The following is a 6011-nucleotide window of genomic DNA, read 5'->3' on the forward strand; positions in this document are numbered from 1 at the left end:
AAACAGGGGGGGGCCCCCTTCCCCAAAAAAAAAAAAAAAAAAAAAGATTAAGATCCCGCAGGCTGTGCGGCACAGCCTAAATAAATGAATAAACAAATAAATAAATGAAGGGGTTGGTTGTACACCTAAAACTAATACAATGTTATGTGTAAATTATATCTAAATTATCAGTAAATAAATAGGAAAAAATTTAAATGAAGGATTTATCTAGATTGAATCTAAACCACCCCTAAAGTCCTTTTCATGATTTTCAGTGAGGCTAAGAGCACAGTTCCCAAGATGCTTTTGCTTTAACAAACAGCTGATGATTCATTGGGTGTTCCCTTCCCCTGTGGAGACTCTGCAGACTGGATGGACAAAATGTTCAGTTCAAAAAAGCCCCGGGTTTTTGTCTCAGACTGCTGTGCACTGGCTGATAACTCAGTTACTGAGAGTGAACTGTAAGAAGACAGACACCAGATGGCAGAGAGGAAGGGCACAGGCAGGAAGACAGAGGGGCCAATCAGGCTGCTTCTGTTTCCAACCAAGGACGTTCCAGGCAGAATGCTCTCTACAGTTTGGAGAGTTCCAGCAGCTGAGTTGGTAGAGAAAAATGTCACCAAGCTCTCTCAGTCTTGAAGGATTGAGAGAACTTAGACAAGCCAAGTTGGAAGCAGTGCGGGATAGGTGGAGTTCCAGGCAAAGGGATCAGCTAGAGCCAAGGAGTAAAGATGGGACCGCACAGTGGAATACTTTTGGTTATAAGTAACAGGGGTACCAGCAGACATCAGGAAGGACCAGAACCAGGAAATGCAAAGCCATCAGAATCTAGGCCATCACTCTCAAGCTGATTATGACTTATGGCAATTTGGTAAATTATACCTTTGTAAATAGAACTGAAACATGTCTTTTCTCTCTACCTGATCCCTCCAGAAATTGGAATCTCTTAGTTTCCCAGCAACTTTATCAGGCAAATAAGGATGGCTACCTGCTAACAGGTACAGGAGTCTCAAGGTACTTGGGGGGAAATGAGAGGAATTCACCAAAATCTATAGATATCACAGGCAGAATCTGTGACAAGCCCTTGGTATGGCTTTCCTGCCCCTGAGAGACCTTTTAAAAACTTAATCTGAGGGACTTCCCTGGTGGTGCAGTGGTTAAGAATCCGCCTGCCAATGCAGGGGACACGGGTTTGAGCCCTGGTCCAGGAAGATTCCCACATGCCAAGGAGCCGCTAAGCCCATGCACCACAGCTACTGAGCCTGCACTCTAGAGCCCATGAGCCATGACTACTGAGCCCGCGCGCCTAGAGCCCGTGCTCTGCAACAAGAGAAGCCACCACAATGAGAAGCCCACGCACCGCAACGAAGAGTAGCCCCTGCTTGCCGCAACTAGAGAAAGCCCACACGTGGCAACGAAGACCCAACGCAGCCAGATAAATAAATAAATAAATTTATTTTAAAAAAGTAATCCTCAAAGAAACCCAAAACAAAACAACAGATTAATCTGAAATTCCATATGAAAAGTTCCAGCACAGCCAAGTTAAAAGAGCCTATGTGATCAGTTATACTTATGTAAATAATCAGGCTAAGTTTATAAAAACCAGACTTATTTTGCAAACAAATTAGTCTGAATTTGACTATATTTGGTAGAAATGAGGGTAATTTTAGAGAGAAAAAATATGTTTCAGTAGATATTAAATTCTAGTTTTGTTAATTGAGGTCTGTATTTACTGCTAAAGACTCACTTCTCAGATGACTCCTTGTTGCTATGTTATATTACTGTAAAGTTTATTTCTGAAGCTTATCACAGTCATCTATCTTTGGATGAAGATCAGATGTATCTCCTGCAACCAGGGGATAATGCATACTGGAAAAGACATCAGATAAAGGACTCTTTACAGCCATGTTGAAAGGTACCATATCAAGCCTTCTCTCCTGAGTGAACTGCAACTCCTGTTTCTAACAATCAAGCCTTCTCTCCTGAGTGAACTGCAACTCCTGTTTCTAACACTCAACTTTGACTAACTAAGACAAACACTACCAGACCAGGACAAGAAGAAGATGAAATCTGAAGTAGACAGCTGACCCAAGATGCCAGACCAGGCCTGTATACTAATTACTTAGACAATTGCTCACACTTTTGCTTTTTAACCAAATGTATTTTTTCCTTGGGCCCAATCATTTGCAAGTTTCAAAAAATCAATCCAATTTCTGGGTTTGTGGCCAATTACCTATGTCCAGTACTCCTAGGTTACCTTGGTGGATTTTCCTCTCCAAGGCTCTAATTGGATGGCTCTTAGCAGTTTTATTTTAGAAGAAAGAAACTCTAGTACCATGCAAGCTAATTTTACTGCCAATATCACTAAGTGGGACCCTCTTACTCAGCCAATTAATGACAACTGTTCTGAACCTGGTCAAAAGTAATCCTTTTCACTAGGTGTTAAATATTGGGTAGCTCCTAACAGGATCCAGTGAATTTATGGAACAAGTTTATGGCCTTGGCTCTCCCCAGGTTGGCTAGGAAGATGCACAGTTGGTTTCCCTTGGGCTCAAGGTCACCTACCAAGGTGACCAAGGTAGTCTTGGAAACAGCCCCTGCAATCGGCCTTTATTGTGAGCACACTGGGTTCTATCAGTTTTCCAATGGTATGACCATTTGGCTGAGCACACTGGGTTCTATCAGTTTTCCAATGGTATGACCATTTGGCTGAGATATTTGTTAACTCATCTTAGACACATGAAGAATCAAATTTCTGCTCTGAATGGTCCTCTTCCCAGTTTAGGAAAAATACTGGGAAAATGGTTTGGTTTAGGAGGATCTTGGCTTAAACATTTACTAATGACATTGTTACTGCTCCTGTCAATTTTGATCACATCTACAGTTCTCTGTAAATTAATGAACACTCACAGTGCACAAGCAAGATTAAATTGGCATAAATCATATTGAACAACTTGGAATTGACCATTAGTCCCTGCCAGACATCTTACCAATACAACCCCCTAAAAAAAAAGAAAGAACAGAGCTATTAAGACCTGACATCAAGGGACATGATAGACCCAGGGCAGGTAAGCAACCAGCCTGACATTGAGGGAACAAATATTTGATCATCTAATGCTTTCTATCTAAAGATTAATTATCAAAATGGGAAAATTGATTAAATAAAATTCATATTTTGTGGCAGGATGAGAAAAATTTAAACATAAAAATTTTCCTTGCCCACTGGGGCCTCTACCTTCCTCCCCTTTAGTGCATATTGTTTATTTGCATTATCCAGACCTCCTTATGAGATAACATTCCTCTTTAATCTTATAAAAGGTCACAACCCCTTAGGAGATAACCTTCCTTCTTAATCTTGTAAGGGGCCTCAATGAACGACCCATGACCCACGCTTTTTACTGTGGGTCTGGATTGTGTACACTGTCAGTAATACATCATTTGACATATAAACCTTTGTATCAAAAACATATAACTGTTCTTTAACCTCTAACAGGCATAACAGTCCTCAGAGCTTTCTGAAAGACTCTCTTGGGATATAATCCTCAGGTTGGCTTAAATAAAAATTCCCATTTCTTCCTTAGATTGACTATTGATGATTTTTTCATTGACAATATAAAACCAATCAATTAAAAAACAGGTTAGATTCAAATTGCTTTTCTGGCTGATGGAACAAATCAAGGTCATCTGTCTAGATGGCTAAACCCTTTTTTACTAATATTTATAGAGAAGATACTTAAGATTTGTATCTGTCCTTGATAAGTCAAGTTTCAAACTATCTTTCCTCCATTCTTTAAATAAGAATTACCTTCTGAAATTTGCCTTTTAAAAAGATGGCCTGAGGTAAGAGTTCCTGGAGAAGACCAGGTAGAACATTTTCATCTCAAAGGCCTAGGAGGAGAAAGGCAAGTTCCTTCCAGGAGGACTTTTTTTCCCTTAAGGCCAGAAATTTTTCTTGTTGCCTTTTTTTAAAAAAAATTTTGGCTGTGCCAGACTTCCCTTGTGGTGCAGTGGTTAAGAATCCACCTGCCAATGCAAGGGAAATGGGTTCGAGCCCTGGTCCAGGAAAATCCCACATGCCGTGGAACAACTAAGTCCATGCACCACAACTACTGAGCCTCCACTCTAGAGCCCATGAGCCACAACTACTGAGCCTGTGTGCCACAACTACTGAAGCCTGCATGCCTAGAGCCCATGCTCTGCAATAAGAAGGAAGGTTATCTCCTAAGGGGTGTGACCTTTTATAAGATTAGGAAGGAATGTTAGGCAATTTCCTGGTGGTCCAGTGGTTAGGACTCTGTGCTTCCACTGCAGGGGGCACAGGTTCAACACCTGGTCAGGGAACTGAGATCCTGCATGCCACGTGGCATGGCAAAAAGAAAAAGAAATGTTATCTTGTAAGGAGGTCTGGTTAATGCAGATGTACAATACACACTAAAGGGGAGGGAAGAAACCCAAACAGGCAGAGAAAAAGATTTGTTTAAATTTTGTTTTGCCATGAAATATGAATTTTATTTCATCATTCTCAATTTAACTCAGTCTTGTTCTACATTCTCTATTTGTCAACCTGTCTCTCTGACTGTCTCTCTTTCTAAGTCCCTCTCTCTAGTCAGTCTGATTTTCAGTCTCTCCCTCTTACTATGTGGTCTTTCCTCTCTGTAGGAACCCCTAGTTTCTTTGCAGATCAGCTTTCTCTGCTCCCCAGGGTTCATAGAAGTGGTGACCATCTCTTAAAGCTAATGAAGAGCCCTGACCTAAGCCCCGGTTCCTTGGAGATTCTGATTGGCTCATTTCGAATTGGGGCTGTACCTCTAGTCCAAACAACTGTGGCCATAGTGGGGAGTGGAGTATAAAAGGCAGTCCTATGATACAGTCATAGTTGCTGGGGAGGTGGCACAATTCTCAGAGGAAAGGGATCTTGGAGAGTTGGGGAGAACCCCCTGAAAGGTGAATACTTTCAGTGGGACAGTGAGCAGATCACTGTGGGTGTATGGTCAGGCCATTCAAGATGGGTGTCCTCTTGGTCTCTGTACATCCCCTGCTCAACCAGGCCCTGCTTCACTCACATGACCATCCAATTGTCTTAATTATAGGACTTAATTAGTAACTATCTACATGCTTGTCCCCTGCCCCAGCCACTGGTTTCCTTGGTAACTGATGAGTCAACCTGACTTCAATTCCCCCTATAAATGGCAGCTTACTTCTCCCCCAAGTAGCATCTCTCCAGGACCTTTTGTTTTGTTTCTTTAATATATTTATTTATTTATTTTTGGCTGCGTTTGGTCTTTGTTGCTGCTCGCAGGCTTTCTCTGGATGTGGCAAGCAGGGGCTCTAGGCGCGTGAGCTTCAGTAGTTGTGGCACATGGGCTCAGTAGTTGTGGCGCATGGGCTTAGTTGCTCCGCGGTATGTGGGATCTTCCCAGACCAGGGATCTAACCTGTGTATACTGCATTGGCAGGTGGATTCTTAACCTCTGTGCCACCAGGGAAGTCCCGTACCTTTTGTTTTGGACATGTAAGATCCCCTGTCCAATAAACCATTACTGTCTGGCTAGCTCCAAACTCTTTGGTCTGGAGGCTGGGCTACTACAAGGCTTGCAAGGCCTGCAGGATGCAGTCCATCAGTGGGTTTACTGGGAGCTTAGAGTTTTCCATTTCCAAACATCAGGGGACTTTAAATACATCGAATGAGATCTGTGTGGTACCAGTTCTTTGAAATCTGTTGTGTGTTATTTCGTGACCTAGTACTTGGTCAGTTTTTGTAGTTTCTATGTGCAATTTTTAAAAAAAGTATATTCTCTAATCATTGGGTGCAGGTCTCCATACAGGACCATTGACTTATACTTTTTAATTGTTTAGTTCCATAAATGAGAAGTGTGTTGAAATCACCCACTAAATGATGTGCTTGTCAATTTCTCCCTGCGATTCTTCAATTTTGGCTTTACATATTTTGAGGCTATGTTAATAGATGCCTATTATGTATTGAATTTTTTTTTTTTTTTTTTTTTTTTTTTTGTTGCGGGGCCCCTCCCCTTT

The sequence above is a fragment of the Neophocaena asiaeorientalis genome, unplaced genomic scaffold (assembly GCF_003031525.2).
Source record: "Neophocaena asiaeorientalis asiaeorientalis breed wild unplaced genomic scaffold, Neophocaena_asiaeorientalis_V1.1 scaffold264, whole genome shotgun sequence".
Classification (NCBI taxonomy): domain Eukaryota; kingdom Metazoa; phylum Chordata; class Mammalia; order Artiodactyla; family Phocoenidae; genus Neophocaena; species Neophocaena asiaeorientalis.